A 23,503-nucleotide genomic window follows, 5' to 3' on the forward strand; every position below is an offset into this window, starting at 1 on the left:
TGTACTCTGTTATTTTTAGTGACATGCTTCTCACACACACAGGCCTGACTCACATACATGCACAAGCTGGATTAAAACATTCATTAATGGAGAGATGTCAGAGTGCAGCAGCAGCCCGCACTGGAAACGCCCCCTGAGCTGTGGGGGTTTGGTGCCTTGCTCAAGGAAACCCTGCATATATATATATATATATATATATATATATATATAAACACTCTTACAGTTAGTAATCATCATCATCTTTGTCTATTATGGGAAAAGTCAAGCAGTCTACAGCCATGCTAGTTGCTTGGTTAGGCAGTGCTTAGAGTCAAATGCTAATGGTATCTTAATATGTCAAGAGGATAATTCTACTGTGCTTCTGATCAGCAAGTATAATGGTAAAAATAAAAGTATGCAAATGCAAGCAATACACACAAAGTCCACATATAGGCTGATATAGGGACAAACTCTTTAGGATTCTTCCTCTGGGGGTGAATGAAGACTGAAGGAAACTTTTTAATAGTAAACTTGTCGGACTGACTACACAAATGACATTGCTTATCTGCCAAGCTGGCAGCATGGCTAAAAATAAACAACAACTTCTGTGCACCCACCAACAGCCAGCACTGTGCTCATTCAAGGTGCAAACATTTTCACTCCACTGCCTTTAAGACATCCAAACCTAATTAATTTTAAATTTAGTAAAAAGTTATGAGAGATTGTTTACCAGTTCTTCATCAAGTCTTTAGAAACTTAACTTAAAAAAAATGAACAAATAATGATGCAAACACAATATGTCTGTATGTTTATTTGCACCGTGCATCATAAAGTGTGGAACAGCAAAATCAATTTCTTATATTCTGTTAGTGGAGCAGCTCAAGTGTTGCTTTGGGATTTCTTTATTTCTGTCATGCTACACCTCACAGGGAAATGAATTTCCTGCTCAAGTACCAAACAAGTACATGTGAAGAAGTGAGACATTAAAAAGAGAAAATAATTGTCTCCTTGTAATGTTTCGTATCAGCAGGTAAAGAGCTACAGCTTCACTGTCCCTGTGTTGTCAGCCCACTGACTGAGGAAATTGGGAATGATGGTCACTGCCTTGTGGTAGATTAAATGTGAATGAATGAGCACAGAGAGAGAAAAACAGCTCGCACCATGCTGGGCTTTGTTGCTTTGACTTTCTCCCAATGGAATAGAGGATGAGAGACTACCACGGGGAAAGTGTCACAGAGAACAGTAATGAATGGCAGGGGAGGGAGGAAAGCGGGATGATGTGAGAAAATGGGTGGACAGATAGAATAATGGGGGAATGAATAGATGCAGGGAAAAGAGAAAGAAAAATGCAGGTGTAGATGAGAACAGAGTGCGGATGACAATAGGGTCAAGCTCTTTTTACAATGACAGTTTTAAGATACTGATTGTGAGAACACAAAACACACTGCAAATAGAGACTCTCTAAATGTGTCACATCCAAGGAAAAAGTCATTAATTCTGCATAAGTCAACAATAGCAGAGGAGGCATGTGCTGCATGGCTAAATGGAACACAAACAATACAAGTATATGCATATGTCTAGCCGTTACAGGGGGAGTAATCCAATGCACAATACCCTGGGACATGCAGCTTTACATTTTGGGTTGTTGGGCTGACAACAAAACCTTTTTTTACATGCTATTGTTCACTCATTAAACACAGTGTAGCTGTGACTGACAGAATCAAAGCATACAAATAGCTTGATAACAGCGCTCTAAGCTACTTATCTTGTTGTCTCAGCACAATCAGAGTGCCATGTAATTGTTCCACCCTGATCTGTGTGGTCAGTCTTATGTAACTCCTGATCTGAACGTTGCTCAGTCATCATAAAGCTAAAACAATTACACACGTTGATTATGCACAGCACTGTGACACTATGGTTGGCGGGTCTTTTTACTGATACAATTCCGACAGAGTCAATACAACTCTCAGAGGTAGTTTGTGAAACTGTACCGTACTGGATTGTGGCTTATCGCTCTTCTTTAATTTCAGCTGTTAATTTTTTCCAGTTCAACATTTACAGCATTACAATTATACATTACTGAACATGTTTGAGCCAGAACATTTAGACACCAACTGAGGCTAAGTTTGTAGGGATGGTCGTGTCATGGTTTGTCTTGTTTAGTTATATTTCTGAGTTAAAATTTCTAGTTCTTGTTTTAATTTTCATTATTCCCTAGTGATGCTCGTTTCCCTGTGTGTTAATTGTTTTCCTAGTTTGGTGATAAGTGTTATAGAATTTATGTAATAACTTAGTTAATGTGTAATGTTAATTCACTGTTACTGATGTAAGGCAGACCTGATACAGTTCAGCTTTGTCTAGCAAAGAACAGCTTAGAGAGTGTTAACGGCTCTTCCTGATATCTGCAGGGATGTTTGGGAGAACTTGTTGTTCAGCTCCTAGACGTCTAGGTGGGTCAATGTGGTACGGCACGATAATGTCTTCTGAATACATGCAGAGCCTTTGGAAGTGTCAGGCAGTTATGTTTGAGCATGACACCCAAACCACAGATATGATGTTGAATCATGTCTCCTCCAGTATTATGATGTATACACTTTCATCAATGTAAGCCATGAGTCTTATTGTGTGGAGTCAAGTCTTTATAATTTTGTTGATCGCTTGTGTGGTTCTTAGTTCAGTCTTCAGTGTTTCCTTTTTTAATTTGTAGTTCTGTTGTCTTGGTTTCTGCTTCTGTGTTTCCCTCCTGTCTTGATTACCCTGATTGTCCTCACCTGTGTCTTATTAGTCTCACCTGTGTCGATTACCCTGCGTATAGTCTCTGTGTTTCTTCCCTTCTGTGTCAGTTTATTGCTCCCTGCGTTTTTCCTCTTTTAGATATTTAGGATTAAGTTTCACCTTTTTAGTTTAACTTAATATTTTCATTCCTGCAATTGGGTTCCACTTCCTATTTTTTAACCGGTTATAACAGGTTGCCTACAAACTGAAATATCAGGGGTTCAATCCCCAGCTCCTGCAGCAAGATGTTCAATGTGTCCTTGGGCAAGACACTTAGCCCAAGTTACTCCGCTGCTCAATTGGCAGAGTCTGAATGTGTTTGAATGGATAGTTACAGTACTTCTGATGGTCACTTATAGCGGACTCTGCCATCAGTGGTGTGAATGGGTAGATTTGAGCTTTGGTGCAAAAAGCACTTTGAATAGCCAGAAGAGTACTATAATTTAAAAGTTCAGGTCCATTTTCTATTAATATCGGAATAAAGAAGCCTTTTAAAAAAAGCTTTGATGGTGACATTGGTAATCAACAGTTAGACATAAAACATGAGTTTTAATCTAAAAAGGCGAATGCTTTACTTGAAATGAAACTAATTCATTTTTGTTGGAGATCTGCCTTGACATTCTTTTGTATTTTAGATGATATAGGCTGACAGACACAGATAACCTAAGCAAAGGGTCATTTCACTTTTCTCATATGGAGTAAAAAAAGTTCTCAAAAAATTCAGTTTAAAGTGCTCTTATATGCATTATTTTTAACTTTGAACAAGAAAAGTTCAGTTTGGCTGGTAGCTACCCGTAGCCTTTGACTATATCCATACTTCACAAACCTTTAAGTATAGTTAAACTTTTTAATCATCTGTGCAAACTCTTCGATCTGCATAGAAATAAAAATAGAGATGGCTGCTGCAACAAAAGACCAAATGTGTTTTGTCACTGTGCCAGTTATCTAGGCAAACAAAACTTGATAGCCTGCCCACAGTGTCAATAACCTGGAATTTGTCCAATATTTGCACTGCATGAGGTCGCTTGTTTGCCATGGGCCAGGTTAGGCCCGATTGAACTGGCAAGGTTTGTCATTTGTCTGATGGGGTGAAGAGTGAGACAGCAGGATCCGGATCTATTTCTGGATGAAAGCTCTGCCAAGGAGCACACAGGGCAGCATTTATCCCTTCATTGTCCAACTACCTTGTATCTTTGCTGTACTTCTTTTCAAGTATTTCATGAAAGGTGCCAAAAATGTAACCAGTCAGTATTTATTCTTAGTCTGAGAACCTTTAGCAAATTATCCCAAAAGTGTTTAACTTTCCATCAACTCCATCCATCTTCTCTGACTATATATATATTAAACTGAGCAACAGTAACAAAAGAATAAGTAAGTGTGATGGAAAAAAGATTTGTTCATTCATTCAGGATGTTATAACAGATGCAGCAGGTATTACACAAAGACAACTGAAACAAGAAACCTCACAGATGAAAGGTTTAGTCCAGGTGCAGCAATGCTTCTAATTCCTTCTCTCACCACATCCTCCTGTCGAGAGCCCATCTGTGTCCACTCATAACAATGTACAGAATATAAATCTATACTCCTCCCTTTCTCCATGCTACCTCCAGTATGATAAAGCAAGCAGCTCTCTCCATGGCAGAGTGCTTGTGTAACGCAGCCCGCTCTCATACCCGAGGCTGCCAGGCATTAGCCACGCTAACATGAATACTGTCAGGAAGGGGAATTCATTGCTTCACTTCAGTCCCTTTTGCCAGCTCCATATTCCACACTGGTCATTAGTGGGAGATGGTGATGCAAATGGTAAATGACATTCGTAAAATACTCACAGATAGCTTATTCCAGAGGTCCATTACTGTGTTGGTACTTAAGCTGAAGCTTCATTCAGATAGAGGAGCGAGATGACAGTTTAGAGCCTTAATGATGAGGATCCAAAACATATAGGGTTTTTAAATAATACTATATCTGACCTGTCAAACATTGTGGGATGGCCATATAATGTATGTGATGAGGTGTAGTGGGCAGACTGTTATGAAGCTGAACGGAACCACGGAAGCAGAGTGAAGGATCTTGTCTCAGCCTGAAGGGGCTCTTCTATAAAAACCCACTCGCTTTAAATTGTGTATTACATGGAAATGAAATAGTTAATACCAAAAATGTTATTGCAAATGTCTCAATCGATGTGAAATGATATCTTCTCCAAAACAAATAGTGTGTAACAACCAGCAGTCAATCAATAGCATCTGGAAACACTGAAGTTGTCATAAAGCTCACGTATTATACTCAAGTTTAAGTAAGTCTTAGAGCTACTCAAAAGACTTGTCTGTTAGGTTTCTTGTTATAAATCTTGTGTTTGATCATGCCTATAAACCCCACTTTTTCAGCCGTGCATAGAACAGGGTGTTTGTGTGTCTATAGCTTTAAATACAAATGAACTGTGTCTGACCACGCCCCTCTCTGGAAGGTCTCCAGTGGCTCAGACTTTCCTGCTTAATGCTCTCTTGTTTTTGGTAAGAAGGCAGAGGCTAGAACCAATATGTAGCTGTGGGAGTGTCACCCAACTGGAGAAGGGGTTACTGCCCTTTGTGATGTCATGAAGGGAACATTTCCAACAGCCTGTCGGAGCACACATTATCTGAAACATGGAGCAGGCAAAATATGGAGAAGATGAACTTTTCTTATAATCTATTTCTGTATAGAGAAACTAGAGATATGTTGGTGTTTAAAAAAACATCCCAGTGTATTTTGCATAATACGGGATCTGTAAACGAAACAATTCCACTGATGGGGGAGTGAGACAAAATGAACTAATCCGCAAGAGTGTGGACCTGACCTGAGCTATTCTGCCTTTTCACTGTCAGAGTCTGAGGTCATTTTCTTTTTCATTAACTGGTTTATCAAAACACCCACACCAAGGTCTATTTGGAATTGTGTCTCCTTCAGTTTTTTAGATTGCTCTGTCTTCATTTTTTGAAATATTATTTCCACAATTATTGTCTCCTTTCTCCTTTTTCCACATTAAAAACTCCAAAGGAAAACCAATCAGATTTCTTTCCACTGATGAATATGTTTTATGTTAGTCCTCTAGACTTTGCTACTACCATCACCTGCTCATTAAAGTCACCATATTTTCCGCACTATAGGGCGCACTGGATTATAAGGCGCACTGTCAATGAATGGTCTATTTTCGAACTTTTTTCATATATAAAGCGCACCGGACTATAAGGCGCATTAAGCAAAACAAAACAGTCAGATTAATCAGTCAGTCAAACTTTATTAAACACATTCACAATAAACATTGTTCAAATGTTAATGAGCGTACCGTATTCACATTAACTCCAGCCTTGTTCTGCTGTAACATGTAAAAAACACAGTCTGATGTCATGACTGATAGCTTTGAGTTTGAAGTCTGCGTCGTCAGCGTGTCTCTTGAAAGGTGCCATGACTGTAATGTTATGGTGAAGCACGTGTGTATTACTCTGCGACGCTCCTTAAGAATTACCGTAATCCATATAAAAGGCGCTCCGGATTATAAAGCGCACTGTCGTTTTTTGAGAAAATTAAAGGCTTTAAAGTGCGCCCTATAGTGCCGAAAATACGGTACAGTTTGTTCTTCTTTACAGAAATGTGGTATCAAGGGACAACAGACTTTAGGTCTGGTTAATTAGCCAATCACATCAAGTATTTAACACAACTGTTAAACAATTAACCCTTTTTGGCAGAAATGTGAGGTGAAAGGGTGACTTCATCATCATTTACTGTACCACTTTATTAGTTTCACACAACAATCTGTAGCCTCAGCTTTAGATCCAGCACCTCAATATCGCAGCATCAAAACATCTTTCCTCAATTCGGTGGCTAGCTGGGAAGATAATGAGCGTAATTACTCAGAAGACGAATGAAGTTCACTTCTTTGCTTTGGAGAAAAGTAGTGGTGCTGTGTCTGTGCTCAAGTTCAACTCCCCATAGAAACAGGGCCACAGCGTTCAGTTGACTACTCTGCTGACCCACACCACAGGTATGGCACTGAGGACCGATGAGGGAATGTAGCTGTCATAACACTAGACTGTGGTTTATTAGAAGAGGGAAACATCTGATCCCCTTCTTAATGTTACTTGTCCTCCAATCTGATGTGTGTAATAATCCCCCCACATGACTGTAACATATCTACACCATGTATGAATGATCTGGATATGTGAAAACAATGTTAAACTGTGTGGTGGCTGAACTGGAGCTTGAATATTTTAAAGAGATTTTAATTGAACTAAAAGGCACAGGATGGAACAACTATTTGCTTTGGAAATGACATGTACACCATGCATGAACATTTTTACAATGAGAGATTATAACCAAGAGCATATGGAACTGCAGAAACACTGCCTGTAATCACAGAGAAAACAACCCAAAATGAGTAAATGATTGGGAATAGCGCAGCCAATTTAAACAGTTATGTTATTATTTAACTGCAAAATGCTGAATTATTACCACATATATTATGAATTTTAAGTTTTTCTGCATGTATGGATGCTTCAGCCTTCTGTTCCTGGTTCCTGAGGCAAATGTAACGAGTAAAATGAGAATCCGCAAAGGATACCAATCAGGCATCAAAGTGAAGTAACAGTGTGCATAAGGAACTGTTTTTCTGAAAGATTTTATGAATAATAAACCAAAAACATAAATAATTGGATAAATTCGAGCTACCTATAATTTTTTCCATCATTAAGTATCCTATTGTGGAGAACATTATCAAGTTATCTAATCTAATGCTTCAAGTAAAGCAACCAAAGACACATTTTAATATGAAGCCAGGGGCTAAAAACAGTGATGGGTAGCAGTCCTTCTGAATCTCATTGAATCATGCGTTACCTTTCATTAAGGAAATACTTGAAAACAAAATTGAATGGTTATTGAAATAAAACATGAATGAACCTTTACATCCGACAGCGTATTAAATAACTACAGTATGTCATTAATTAGAAAGATTAGATTAAACCTCCGTTTTTTTAATAGACCTTGTGCTGCTCAAAAGCAATTTAGTATTTATTGTTAATGCCTTCAATGGCATAGGGCAGGGTTTCTTAACTCTTTCCCCGCCAGAGAATTCTAGAATGTTTGCCAGCCAGCGCCAGCCTTTTTCACCATTTTCACCAATCTTTCAAGACTCACAGAATATTTTGTTCTTTGAACATGTAAATATTGAATACATCAAAAGAAAGATCAGAGCCTCTGCTTTCATATACAAAAAACTATTTTATTCAAACTTCATTCAATCTTTTTTTATCAGCACTTGAATATCGGCCATTTTCACAAAAAAACAACATTCCGGACAAAAAGCTGAGAAAACAGCACTTTTGTAAAACACACTTATTTTCAAGAAAAAAAAGTGAGTTTGAGTTTACATTTGGATTCTTTTTACTTTCATTTGACAACTACAGTTATATTTTAAAATAAATAACTAAAATAAATAAAAATGATTACATAAAATTATAAATTTTCTTTGACTAGTGTAGCACTACAACATTTACAAACTATATTATACATTTTTCTTCTCTTATACACTCAGAAATACTTTGTTTTTACAAACACTTAAATATCATTATTATTTTCAATAATAAAACATTAGGTGAACAAAAACCTGATCAAGAAGAGAGACAATTGTGTCTCCCAGGGAAGTGCCTTCTCCACAATAGGGTTTCATGTTGTAACAGTACCCTGTGTCAGAATCGCAAAGGATGTAGGATTTGAACCCATATTTGACAGGTTTTTGGGGATTGTACACCCTGAACGCTAGCCGTCCATGCCACAGAAGCATACCCTCATCAATGCAAATGTTGGTGTTAGGTTGATACATTTGACTGAATTTAGATATAAGGTAATATAAGACAGGGCAGACTTTGTACAACCTGTCAGTGCTATTTGCTGGCCTTGATTCATAATCATTGGAGTGTAGAAATCTCCATATGATTTCAAGGTTGCGGGACATGACCTTGTTGAAGTAGGGGGTGACCAAAATGTCATCTGTAGACCAGTACATTTCAAGGTCAGGCTTACGAATGATATGATCAAGACCAGCAGCATCATCATTTAGAGGTCCAGGATTCTCAGTGAAAAGGAAAGTCTTTTGGCTGCCAGTTCATTTCTTTCCACATCAGAGTACCTGAACCAGGACCTGAACCTGGCTGGTTTACAGACCCTCTTGCTTGGTCACCAGGTACTTGACCTCCACCACGCCCATAAGATCCACAGGTCCGACCTCTGCCTCTTTGCTGTGATCGACCTGTAAATAATTAGAAAGACAATTTTTTTATTCAACAGTGTGATGTGCACAAAGAGAGGAACGTTATTTTTCGGCCTCTTCATATCACATCTTACCTTTTTCACCTTGGGTAGTTCTGTATAAAGGACACCTGGGCCTTGAATCCCTGGACTCTGTGTGTAAAATGACAGTAAAATGTCAAACAAATATTCATTTGGTAAATAGTTTGTGTACAAAATGAAAGATATATTATTTCTTTTTTTTATCTTCTCTCACAAATTAGCAGATGCTCTTGTCTTGTAGTATCTAATAATCATACAATCCAAGTAACATACTATCAAACTAAATAAAATAGGTTATCATGACTCACCTCTTGCACCTACGTGTATGTCTGGACCTTGGAGACCTGGATCTTGGAGACCTGGACTCTGTGTCTGGAAATTACAATAAAAAGTCTGTCAAAAATTCGTTTGGTACATAGTTTATGTACAAAAATGAGAGATATGTTATTTCGACGTCACGTTATCTCATGAATTATCAGATGCATATGCTATCACGGTGAATCAAAAAATAACGTGATCATATCTTACCTCTGACACGTCCTGAATCCCTCCATTCGCTGTCGCCGCTGCTGTCTTCATCCAGATCAGTTTCACGGAGGTCAAAAAATGAATTATCAGAGTCTGTATCGATAATTAACTCTGTAGCTTCAGCAGCCGAATATCTCCTTGCTGGCGCCGGTATGTTTGTACTGTTCAAGAGCTTTTATCTCATATCTATACGGCTAATGTTGACTTTTTGACGCGCGTCAAACTCACATACAGACTGATCGAACTCCGCCCGCTAGAAAATAAGGACGAAGAAAATGTTTGTTTTTTTTCTCTCTACTTTCCCGCGGGTGGTCTTGTTTGTTGGTTTTTGACCCCACAGTCCTGTAACTTTTTCACAACATCCATCAGAGCGCCCCCTATCGTATTACACTGAAAACACCAATTGACGGAAATTTCCGTCAATGGCGGGTAACGGTTGGATCCAAATGACGGAAAATTCCGTCAATGGCGGGGAATGAGTTAACCTTTTTGACCTTGGGGCCCAACATTTTCAGGGCAAGGTAGTCTGGGGCCCAATCGAGTGAATGGTTCTGATTTAACTTTTGCGGTCATTTATATTTAATAGCTATTTGTGTCACTATGTTGTAATAATGAATACTGTTCTTCATTTGTATGTTTTTTAATCAATATATCAACCTATACATAGGCTAATTATGCACAAAACCTTGCACAAGTTAAGATCATTTATTTTATTTTATTAATTTTGCTCATATAAAACCATGTTTTAGTGCATGTTTGTCAAATGAGTAACACAATATAAACTTAGCAACAAAAGCAATAAAATTAGGTGCTCAATGAAGTTAGGTAGATTTGGTGAAATTAAAAAGAGCATTCTGTTTTGTGTAGCGCTGCCCCCGTTGCCGTCATTATTTTTTCGTTTTAAGAACCTCTCCATTACGTTTCCATTCAGATTCAGGCCCCGTTTACACGGAGACGCTGTGACAGTAAGACGAAACATTTGGACATGCGCAGTAGTCGAGAACAAACAACAATGGCGGCGGCTATGTGCTTCAGCAGCTATTGGCGTTGTATCGTCTTTTAAAACAGAGCCTTGATATGATACATTGTGTATGTCGCCGCCGAAAGAGCAACGAATACTTGCGGCAAATTGTTCAACCTTTACCCAAGCACAGGGCGACCATACGCAGCATTTAGGTAAGACTTGGGAGAACTAGCTGCTGAGGAGGATGTTGTGGAGGAAGTGGTTATACTGGTGAGTGTCGCGCGTGTTGCGTTGTAAAGTTCCACTGCCCACTACTGGCCGGGCGTGAGAACTACATTGTTTTCACTCAGGCAAGACCTGCCGTGGAGACGGTCTGTACTTCGAATCCGGAGTGCGGTCGTTTCGATGCATTTCTGTCATAGCGTCTCCGTATAAACGGGGCCTCAGGGTAGTCACCTAGCAGAGTTGAGACTTCTCCATAGACGTTAAGCTAAATATTCTTCTTGTAAGCCTACTTCTAACTGATGATACTGCCTCTGGTGTTCGGAGAGTATATTGCAGGCCAACGACCTTACGGCCCACAGATGCAAACATATTATCCCCTCGCGGCCCTACAGGTGGCGCTCCCCATGGTTAAGAAACCCTGGCATAGGGAATCCAAGGGTTGAATTTTCATTATATGAAGGATGAGCGTTATGCATACTTAGGGGCTTGTTGAGGAATATGACCTCTGATGCTGATTATTGACTTAATTGACCACTGCAGGGCTCCGGTCAGAGAGCACGCAATACATCAGATGAGTTTGACTGTTTACTGAAGAACTGTAGTACAGTGATGCATCTGGTACAGATTTGCAGAGCAGTTTCTGTAAATGTATAACAAGAAAATAAACTAAATTATCATTATGGACTACTGTAAGTCAAATGCAGTAAATAAACACGTAATATTTATAGGTTCTGCTCCAACCTGAAATCACACAGCATACATGCAAACCGGGAAACTCTGAGGCTAACATGTCATGCAAATCCACTCGGTTAGCTTACATGCTAAATCGCGATCATGCTAACAAGTGAAAACGGACATTTTAAAGAATGTAAATACATCCCCAGAATCAAACAACACTATCAAAAGAGGTAAGTAACATGTAGATATTCATTTCACATCTTTATGAACGTAACTTACATCGTCAGTGACTGCTGCACCACTGTAAAAATCCAATAAATCGAACGTAGGGAAAAGGGAAGGAACTATAGACGTCCTTCAAAATAAGAGCGAATTCTTCAAAATAAAAGCATGAATACAAAGTTATCTATAACTTGAAGAATTCTTAACAGCCGCCCCCACATTTGCTTGTAAATGTGCAAGACCAGGTATTGTTCAAGTGTCTTTAGTGTCATCCTGAAGGACAGGAAGCTCAACAAGTCGAGCAACTGGTCTCCTGTAAACTTTGTCGTTGACCTTGATCTCTGCCGTTCTGATACATCCATCCAAGCTAGCGATGACCTTAATGACTGTCCCGATGGGCCATTGAGCTCTTGGAAGTGATGGGTCGACTATTAGTACGACAGAGTCCACAGTGATGTTCTGTGATGACCTTTGCTACTTTTGCCGGGTCTGGAGGTTTGGTAAGTAGTTCCTTGTGAAGTGAAGCCAGAACTGATCCACCAATGCTTGGCAGTGCCGCCACCTTCGCCGCCCCATGCCGGCTGGAGCGTAGACCACCTGAAGCAGAGCTGCATCCCGCCGCCCCATTAGGAGGATGTTTGGAGTGATGGGGTCCAAGTCAGCCACATCAGCTGACACATAACCTAGTGTCTTTGAGTTCAAGATCCCCTCCACTTCCACCAAAACTGTGTACAGGACATCTTCTGAGACAGACTGACTGCCCACTGCAACTTGAAGACCAGATTTGATCAACCGTACCTCTCTCTCCCATGCCCCGCCAAAATGTGGAGCATTTGGTGGGTTAAACTTGAAGTCAATCTGATATGCTTCCAGCTGTTCTTTCAGTTGTGGTTCCATTATGGCGAAAGCCTCACGGAGCTCTCGCTCTGCACCACGGAAGTTAGTACCACAGTCCGATAACACTTCCTTTGGACGACCCCGCCTGGCTATGAATCGACGCAGAGCGAGGAGGAAGGCGTCGACATCCATGGAGTTCAGAAGCTCAAGGTGTACTGCACGTGTTGTGAGACACTTGAAAATCACTCCCCAGCGCTTCTCTGTCCGCCTACCCATCTTCACCAAGTAAGGCCCGAAACAGTCAACCCCAGTTGAATAGAAGGGCGGACAAAGCAGTCTGAGGCGTTGTGGGGGGAGATCCGCCATCCGTGGAACCTTTGGTTGCGCTCTCCAACGCTGACAAGTTGAACAATTAAGTTGGTGGTGTCGGATGGCCTGACGTCCTCTTATGATCCAATACTGTCTCCTCAGCTCTGCATAGACTCGTTCTGTGCCTGGGTGTAAGAGATGTTCATCCATGTCTTTGATGAGGAGTTTCACTGCAGGGTGCCTTGGATCAAGCACAATTGGATGAATCTCACCGATGCTTGGATTCTGTAGCCTCCGTAGCCTTCCCCCCACACGAATGAGACAAGTTTCATCATCCCACTCTGGAGAAAGGTTGAGGATACGACTGTGAGTCGGGATAGGTTTCTGTGCCTTACAAGCTGCAACTTCTTCAGAGAAGCTATGGGCTTGACACCCTCTCAGCAGCAGGACCTCTGCATCTCAGCGACTGAGGAGCTGATCATGTTCTTGATCTGAGGCCGCCCCATGAGCTAATTGGGTTGCTTCCACTAGCTTCTCCCATGAGCTGTACTGACTAGCATCTGGAATGCTATTATTGGGCTCCACAGTAACGAAGTAACAAAAGGTGATACCTTTAAGTTCAGATGAGCCTGCTGTCGTAGTTTGCTCAGGCTTCATCGGCCAGTGTTCTGCGCTTTGCTTGAGGTACAAGGGGCCTTGACTCCAGCGGCCAGGTTCTGCAATCTCAAGCAATGACTTTCCCCTGGTTATGTCATCGGCAGGATTGTTTGGACTGTCCACGTAGCGCCAGGACCGTCGGTCAGTCAGCTCCTGTATTTCTGACACCCGAGTACCGACAAACACCTTATAACGACAGGAGTCGGACTGTAGCCACTCTAACACTGTGGTAGAGTCGGACCACAGGACTGTTTGTCGGAGGGGGAGCGACATCTCGGTTTCTATGATCTTGGCCAGTTGAGCTCCGGCTAATGCTGCGCAGAGCTCCAAGCGGGGAATGGACTGCTGCCTTTTAGGAGCAACTCTTGATCTTGCCATAACAAAGGAGGTGTGGGTAGTGTCCCCCGCATAGACTATAAGGTAAGCAACTGCTCCATATGCTCGTTCCGAAGCGTCACAAAACACATGAAGGTCACACCTGACATCCGTACCTTCTACCGGGATGGGCAAGTAACTGCGAGGAATGGATACACTGCTGAGGTGCTCCAGCTCTTTCTCCCAGTTTTCCCAGGCTTCTCTGAGGACAGGAGGTAGGTCAGGATCATCCCAACCCCTTTGTTTGGACCAGAGCTGTTGGATTAGCACCTTGGCTCAAGTTGTGAATGGCACCATGAACCCTAATGGGTCATATTGACTAGCTAACACTTGATAAGCTGTCCTCATCGTCAGTGCAGAGTGCTTAATTATCCGGTACTGATAACCAAGGGTGTCAGCAGCACAGTTCCACCTCAGGCCTAAGGTGGGTTCAAGTGGGTCAGTATGGCTCTGGCTCAACCACTGCTCCGTAGCTGATGATCTTGCGTCGATCGGAAGGTGTGTGACCACCGTGGGCTGATTACTGGCCCACTGCCTGAGGTCGAACCCTCCCTCTGCCAGTAGTGTGCGCAACTGGTCGACTCTCTGCTTGGCTGTAGATATGGTGGGAAAACTCTCAAGACAGTTGTCAACATAGAAGCTCTGCTGTACAGACTGTAGCACTTCGGGATGGGTGTCCTGGTGATTACGAGCATGTTGTTGGAGCGCAAAAATGGCACAGCATGGGCTGCTTGTTGTACCGAATGGCAACACCTGCCATTCGTACACGTCTGGTGGGTCTTCACAGCGCATGTCCCTCCAAATGAACCGGAGGAGTGGTCTGTCTTCGGGTAGCAGCCGGATTTGATGAAACTTTGCACGAATGTCACCGCTTACTCCTACCTGGTGTTGCCTGAAGCGAGGCAACACCAGGTAGAACACCTCCACAATTATATACATATGATTATAGCCAACACTCTTGGGTCCTCTTGGTAGCTCTAATTAGGTGATATTAATTTCAATGTTTTGTTCAGGAGTTTTACTTACTGAGGTCAACACAGCCTGTTTTGTCAAGGTTAAATACTAACATATATTATAAATAATACACTTCATTTTTTCCCCCATCACAGGTTTTCACCAAGGGTCTCTTGCCTCCAGATGACATGGGTTTATTCAAGATGTTTGGTGGAGTGGGCTCTGCCTCATGATACACAGCTACACTTTGACCTTTGTTCTTAAATGAGATTTTCTCCTTCCCGTTGCTAGCAGGTTTCTCTATTTGGTAACGCTGTACTAGTCTGTTTGACAGACGCTGCTGCTGAGCTTTACCTTGAAGCCAACTGTTCAAATCTTGGAGGTTATAGGGATTGAGGCTTGCGGTGTTGAGCTTTCCCTGTAGCAGGAGATATTCAATGAACCCATCTCTATGATATTTGGGAAGCTTACTAAGTAGGCGGTCAACATGTGAGCAGCAGTTGAGCTCCATCCCTTGGGGTCCCTCCAGGGAGAGCAGCATGCTGACAAGGAGATGGACTCTGAGAGCAAAGTTCTGGAAGGTGCGTGCATCTCCGGACTTCACATCAGATGCAGTGAGAATAGCTGCTATTTCACTCTGTGCCAGCTGATGCGGCTGACCGTACTGGAGCTGTAGTGCTTGTATGGCTGCTGTATAGGAGAATGGGTCATGTCGACATGACTGGCCAATCATCTGTGCCTCAGGGAGCTTGAGATGTTCGAGTAACACATGGTACTTGTATTTCTCAGTCAGTTCGGGATAGGGTTCGAGCAGGTTGTCCAAGGCTAACTTCAGGTTAGCAAAGTCCCTTTCACTATCTGTAGTGAAGTCTGGGATTTTGGGTTTTGGCACACCATATATAGAGCGTGGTTGCAGACCAAAGTTATGTGGGGCTACTGTCTGGCCTTTTGGGAACTGTGACTGAGCAGCTGCAGACATGTTACTTGTACCTGGGACAGATGGAAAAGTCTGGGGTGGAACTAATGATGGTGGCACGGGTACATAAGGAGGCAGACCATAAATTGAGGTGGTTTGAGATGGAAGAAGTCTCTGATATAACGCTGTAGGCGTGGGATTGTAAGGTAGGGCTGTGTTGGTTAACAGCTTTGGTACCTGGGGCTGGTGCCTATAGGAAACTTCATCCTGATAGTAATACAGCTCCGTCTTCTGGGGCTGTAGAGGAACTGGTTTTATGAGGTGCCGTTGGGCTGAGGTTGGCGTCATCGATCCAGAGATGATTGAGTAGGGGGAGTGTGGGTGCTTCGGAGGAACTGAATGTATTGGTGTAAACGCAGAATTTGCTCTTTCACTTATTATGTTAGGGGTATAGTCCCTCGGTTCAGCTTCTCCCACTAATGTTGAAATCACATTTGTTGTGTGTTTTCTGATGTGAGGCTCTATGTCGTACTCCTGCCTCTCTACAAAGGGGGAGTGGCTCGGAGAGTGAACACAGGGAGGAGTGTGGAGTGAAGACTCTCTTAGTACTTGTGTAGGTGTGGTACCTTTAACATTATGAGTCTCCTCGCTCTCCTCTTCTTCCTGCAGGAATGATGAGATGTGCCGTAGTAGATCTTGACGACGATGTTGTCGATGTTCATACTGACAGAGTTTGTTCGTGACTTCAGCTATCTCCGCCTTTTCCTCCTTCTCACTCCTGGACAGGGATTCAATGAGTCGTTTCAGTGATGTGGTGCTCAGTGGGTCACCTGAGTTAGGGCTACGTGAGGCTCCGCTTGCATCAAGATGTGAAGCTGCATCTGCTTGTCCGCTGTCTGCTGTGGCTGCTGCTCCGCTCTGCTCCTCGTGCTGTACGTTGTCAGGGTTGGGAGGAACGGGCAGGCCTATGACGGTTGTAGGCAAGGATGTACTCCTCTAGGTGTTTTGGTGTGCGGCGCTGTCTCACTTGTTGCTCTCGTACATCCATATGAGGGAGGGACATTGCAAACTCTTCTGATGATATATTCTGCAGTAGTCAATAATCCAACTCGAAGGACCTTTGTTGAGGAATATGACCTCTGATGCTGATTATTGACTTAATTGACCACTGCAGGGCTCCGGTCAGAGAGCACGCAAGACATCAGATGAGTTTGACTGTTTACTGAAGAACTGTAGTACAGTGATGCATCTGGTACAGATTTGCAGAGCAGTTTCTGTAAATGTATAACAAGAAAATAAACTAAATTATCATTATGGACTACTGTAAGTCAAATGCAGTAAATAAACACGTAATATTTATAGGTTCTGCTCCAACCTGAAATCACACAGCATACATGCAAACCGGGAAACTCTGAGGCTAACATGTCATGCAAATCAACTCGGTTAGCTTACATGCTAAATCGCGATCATGCTAACAAGTGAAAACGGACATTTTAAAGAATGTAAATACATCCCCAGAATCAAACAACACTATCAAAAGAGGTAAGTAACATGTAGATATTCATTTCACATCTTTATGAACGTAACTTACATCATCAGTGACTGCTGCACCACTGTAAAAATCCAATAAATCGAACGTAGGGAAAAGGGAAGGAACTATAGACGTCCTTCAAAATAAGAGCGAATTCTTCAAAATAAAAGCATGAATACAAAGTTATCTATAACTTGAAGAATTCTTAACAGGGCTTGTTATGCAATCAGGTGCATAGTAACTGTTATTCAGTATAGGGTTAAGGGTCACTCAGTTCCACCTCTTTGTCGGATGTTCGGTTGAGAAAGCATTTAATGTAGCAACTGCCATCATCAGTCTTCAAAACACCCCTTAAGTAACCAGTGGGTCACGTCACTGAGGCTACGCCTAATCTGTAACTGCTCCATTTGTTTAATAATAACAGCATAAACTGAATGAGAAAACTGACTTTGTAAATATTTTATTTAGATCATTTATTCTGTTTAGAGAAATTAAAATATCAACACATTGAAAACTACAATACGATCAATTTGTAAGTCAGGACAAACAAGGAAGAACACGCCAGCTTTTCCCTTCTTTACATCTTTGTTAAATTTGTACATAATTCATCTATAATAAAACAAAATATATTTAGAACAATCTCTTGAAGGAGTGATTAAAAACAAAGCACATTACAAGGTTTCAAAGACAGATCGCCATCACAGCTCAACTTTATATAAACAAGGCACATATCTCCACAAGGCATGATGTTCAGAGCTCGCATGTTTTACATGATGTGACTGGTCTGCATGAGCAAAGACAGTAATGTCAAATATACTTTGCACTGTTTCAAGTCTCTTTATCATTGTCTCTTTGAAATGAGCAATTAACTGTTCTCTTGCATGTAAAAAAACAAAATGCCAACCAAACCACTGTGAGGGATTTCTGAGTTGCATGTTATGGTTAGACAACATCATTGTTATTTTAATAAAAATCACACCAGCTGACATTGAGTGCCGTAGGAGTAATACACCATCTGTGTTTAACACCTGGCTTGGGTTACAATTGGGAGAAATATGTTAATGTAACAAATGGTTGATGGGCGAGAGGGGGGTTGAAAGCATTAAATCGAGTAAGCAAGCACTCCATCCATCCTTTATTGAGTCGACTCTTCACAAGCATCTACAGAATTTGTTGCATCTTCAATATTAAGCAAAACTAACATTGTGCTGGTTTGAGGACACGTCAGACTTCCCTCAGTGGTATTTGGTAATAATACAAGGTATCCCAGAAGAGAAGGCTTTTTTACACTCATGTAGAGATTGAAAAGGAAGACACAGACTCAGCTAACTGGCTCACATAGAGTTTGATAACCCTGGGGCTGGTGTTTTCAAGGTCGAAGGGCCAGGTCACACAAGCGTTCATAAGTCGAATATCTCAGACTAAAGTCCCTTCATTCCTATGGAAGTTGTACAGAGTTGCTCAGAGGAGGATAACACTTTCTGCTGCTGAGTTCACCTAGACTGAACTTAAGAGAAAAAGAAACTTGGGGGAGTGGAGGTACTTATATAGAGAGTTGCTTCTATCCAATTTATATAACCACCCAGTGAACCTTTTTCAGTTGAATCGACATTTAATAAAAGTCCATAGCCACTGCTGAACATACGCTTCAAACTGGCTTAAAAGTGAACCCTGACTATTCAAGGAGATTGATTAACGTGCATGCCTCGCCCAGATTTCACTGGGAAAACTACTGCTGTTCTTAGATTCATGATGGATTTTATAGTGGCTAAAAAACTTCATGTTGTGTGTCACCGTCACTGACAAAAAAACAAGCAGGAATAGACCTAGTCTGGACCTCATGGTGACTGTGAGAGACTGTGTTGTTGTTTTGTTTTGTAGTCATAACAATTAACATCGATTTATTAAATCTCATCCATTTTTAAATTCTTAATCTTCTGCTTCTGAAAAGTCAGAGTGAGAAGCCATGACTTTGAAGATGATTTCTGTAGATCAGAAAAAAAGCTGTAATTGAATCTGACTCTTGACTGGAATTTGTTGGAAATTGGTTACATTCATTAAATCTCTAGCCTTATGTAATGAATTAATGAATGGATACGTGTGTGGATATGTACTGAATGCCTGTTTCATCATTACATGAGTGATGCTGCAATAGTTGAAGTTTAAAGAAAGTGACAACAGTGGTTGAACTATTATTGAAGTTAATGTGAGTTCCCATTATGTAAAAACACTGCTACGTTGTTGCTAGGCTTTATGCCAATCAGCATGTTAGCTGTTAGGGGTCTGCCAACTGTTCTTTCATAATCTGAGTTAATAAGGCCGCATAAGACGTCTATATTGAAATGTGTTTACAATGCCAAATAGACACATTGTACTGACAAACACTGTCCGTATATAGAGGCTGACAAATGCTTATGATTGCCATGCAAGAGATGATGCTGTAAATCAATGCAGTAATAAAAATGACTTAATTTGAGTGTTGCTTTAATTACTGATTGGGTAATAGTCAACTCATTCGGTAATTGGTTGTCAACACAAGCCTGCACCAGATTCTCTGGCTCAGGATAAACAGCTTAAGTGTTTTTGCAATCACGCTGGTGAAATACTTATTTCATTTTTGGTGATAATAGTGTGAGGGAGTGTTGTACTGAAAAGCAACAAGGAAGGGTTAAATCCCAAGATGTGCGCTTGGAATGCTGTAGTTTAAATGTAGCTTAAGTAACAAACCTTCACCATCACAAGCTCCAGATGTCCTTCAGAGAAAAATAAAACAACAAGACTTCCCCATTAAAGTCTTCCCTGCTCTGTTTTACATCCAATGGGTATGTTTTATGTAGCTGGACATCCCAGTTGTCTTCTGGGTTTTCTTTATGTTGCATTCTTATTATTCTGGCATCCCCAAAGGTGCATCATCATCCTCGGTGTTCAGCAGTCAGAGATTACCCCTGACAATAAGAAGTCTTTATGATTCTGATAGACGTCTAGTGAATTAGATTATTATTTTAGCAGCAACCCAGGATGATATGTTTCAAAGCATGACAGAATTTCTTTCCCAACGAGTTAAAAAATCTTACAGGAAAGATACAGACTCGACTTCCAATACCACTTTTTAACTCATCCAACCTCTCAAAGCTCTGACTGAACAGTTTTCTAATGTGACTTCTGGAAGTATTACGAATAACATAACAATTACCTTATTATATAACCAGATAGAATTGTCTTAAAGGTTAAGTTACAGTGTTCAGGCACAAACACGACTTCTAAGGTTTTTGACGTTTTCTTGAATTGGGAATAATGATGTCTGAACTGCTGTGGTGATAAGTAAGTAAGTCTTCATTTATATAGCACTTTTAAAACATAATAGTGATAATGGTGGCTTCGCCTTGACAAAGTATCTTGACTGAAAGGTTATTGTTATGGAATAAATACTTTAGGGTTTTAAAGTGGTATGAAATGTTCAGAGGGCCCATACGGACACTCCTTACTCTTTGAAAGTACAATGAGTATCTTCCAGCCCTGGATAAACATAATGTGGTGCTTCTTAAATGCCATGACTTCAAATAAATATTTTATATGCAGAATATTTCAATATTTAGTATGAATTTTTAATGTTTTGTGAGATGTTTATATAGAGATCAATCATTGCATGCAGTTTAAAGACAAACACCTTGGAGCGACATAGATTCACACAGTCAATATTTTCCCTTGCCCATCAATCTTTTGTTCTCTCATTTTCATGATGAAAAGAAGTCTAGAGGGAAGCTTGCTTAAAAAGCCATATGATGATGCTTATGGACATATTGCATAGACTTTATAATAAGATTTGCAGTGTGCTGCATCTGCAAAGGATCTCAAAATGAGGTAACAAAACGTGCAAAACACTTAAACATCAGAAGATGTTTTTCAGCCAATGAATCAACTTGGACCCATCCATTTTCTATACAAAATGCAGAAACAGGGCAAACTTTTCTAATAAAAGAAGTGCTTTTTTGGGGGGGAGAAACACCACCACCAAGAAATGTTGTCTAAAAACAATCTGCCCATGGATAGCAAAATCCAGCATTTTTTCCAACCTGCTGCATAACACATTTTCTCATTCTCCACTTTTGGAAACAACATGAATGAGAGCCATTGGTCACAGGGGGTTGTTTTTACTCTGTACCATTTGGCAGGTGAGATTATACTGGAGAGTGTTTCAGGTACACCATATTATTGCCTGTCTCGAGCCAAAAAGACACAGTAAGAGCCTCAGCATAGACACAGCTGGCCGGCTCTCCATGGGCCTCAGGGCTTATGTAAATACTCTCAATAGGCTGAACATCGGTAAACATCCTTATCACCTTCCCCACCAGGTTTGCACGTTGTATGCGTCTCCTTTCTTCAGTGGATGTCAGACAAGTGATGGTGTTGGCCTGGAAGCCTACGCAGTTACCAACTCCCAAAAAGGGAATTATAAAGGTGGAAGAAATTCGATTTGACCTTTGACTACTTGCAGAAAAATAATTTTTTAGAGGACTTAAAGGGAGAAGAAACTCAATACAACTCACTCTTTCACTGCTGTGTTAAAAGGTTTGACTTAAGATAAGACTTAGGATTTCCACTTAGACTGTTTGAGCAAACAATGTGTGTAAACTGTACACAGATTATTAATATTGTTTATAAAGTCAACCTTAATTAAGACAATTTCAACAGATGTTTCTGTTTGGAACTAGTTTTGTTATACTGAGGGCAGGATTTATGGTATTTGTGATTCATAGTTTGTTGTGGGGCTGAAAAAAACACCAATTAAATGTGGTGCAGGGTTCATGTTGGACAAAAACAACGAGAGGAAACCCCCGTTTTAAAATGACAGCTGACACTGTTGTTAAATGTTAACAGCTGTTAAAAGATCATTGACAATATTTGTGAGGAGCCATTATGACTAATGCCTCGTTTTTCACGACACAGTTTACACGTGTTCAGAGCATTTGGAGGTGGTGACTCCTCACAGAGGTGCAAAGAGATGGCTACACAAGAGAAATGCACAAAGGTCTTTTACATTTCAGAGGCTAAAAACAAACCAGTTTGCAGAGTCGCTTTACATAATGGTGTGAGATTTTTTACCAATATGTTCTGAAATGTTCTGATAGGCAGGAGTGGAGTGTGATTTTGTCCAAGGTGATAATTAACATGCTTTTACAGTGAATTGACACACCTCAGGCCGAAATAATGGACATGCACTGAGGATTAAAAGTACTTTTTATTGTACTGCTGTTTTAGCCAGACACATTTCTTGTGAACAGGCAACGTAGGCAACTGCTTGGAGCCCTTGACCATAAGAGGGCCCCCATGGTCCTCTGCTAAATCAAAGCAGAGAACCATGGTTCTGTTATTATTATAAAATCTGAAATGTAATCTTAGAGGTACAACTATTAGTAATATTCTTATATTCATCATGATCAATATAAATAGTAAAGGATGTTCTTCCACTAAGACGTGTGATTGCCTCGGTGTGTTGGTGTTTTTCTCTCTCACTCCACCTTGATAATTGATGATGAGTAAAGTCTTTAACCTTTTTTTGTAAAGTGTCTCGAGATCAAATGTGTCGGGATTTAGCTCAAATTATTGAAGGAGTAAAAAACACTTCACAAATCCAACATATATAGTTGTCTGTTGTTGTGTTGGCAAGAAGAACACTGTATTGTTGTTTAGCATTCACCCATTAACTCAACTGTTCACTACTGTTAATTTATCTTACAGTGATTTCAGACTTCAATACAAAATCATTAATTAAGTCAATATACAAGTTAATGAATGCCAAATTCATTAAATAAAGGATTTTACGTGGGTGATTGATCTTCAGTCCAGATGTGTAGCTTTGTCATCATGACACCAGGCAGTAATGTATTCTATTACACTCTATAATGTCTTCATCCATCGACTGTGCAAGCTAGCAGGAGGATTAGCATTCTTCAAGATTAAACCAATGCCTCTCTATAGTGATAAGCAAATGTTTGCCATTTACTGAATTTATCTCTGTCATGATACAACAGTCATTCACCATATTCATAGATTTCCTTTTAACACAACACAGGAATAAAAAGAATATTTAAACTAGAATCACTTTTGAATGTTCTTACTGTCGGTCTTGAGAAATGTTTATTGTATTTTTTATTAGGACCAGACTGTATTAGTTTTTAAACTTAAAGAATTAAAGCTTGTGTGAGGAGCATTTTAATAGACCTAATTATCAGTA

At 40.6% G+C, this 23,503-nt stretch overlaps 2 long non-coding RNA genes across 2 annotated transcripts; both read right to left on the reverse strand.

The window, feature by feature from the left end:
- Positions 1-8,928: 8,928 nt before the first annotated feature.
- On the reverse strand, positions 8,929-9,592 carry LOC306833060. Its single transcript, XR_013780293.1, has 3 exons — positions 9,381-9,592; positions 9,127-9,183; positions 8,929-9,031 (listed from the first exon to the last, which is right to left on the reverse strand). It is a non-coding gene; the product is annotated as an uncharacterized lncRNA (long non-coding RNA).
- Positions 9,593-16,943: 7,351 nt separating this feature from the next.
- Positions 16,944-17,394, reverse strand: LOC306833229. Its single transcript, XR_013780320.1, has 2 exons — positions 17,329-17,394; positions 16,944-17,011 (listed from the first exon to the last, which is right to left on the reverse strand). It is a non-coding gene; the product is annotated as an uncharacterized lncRNA (long non-coding RNA).
- Between the last annotated feature and the right edge of the window lie 6,109 nt (positions 17,395-23,503).

This window comes from Symphodus melops, assembly GCF_947650265.1.
Source record: "Symphodus melops genome assembly, chromosome: 12".
Taxonomy (NCBI): Eukaryota; Metazoa; Chordata; class Actinopteri; order Labriformes; family Labridae; genus Symphodus; species Symphodus melops.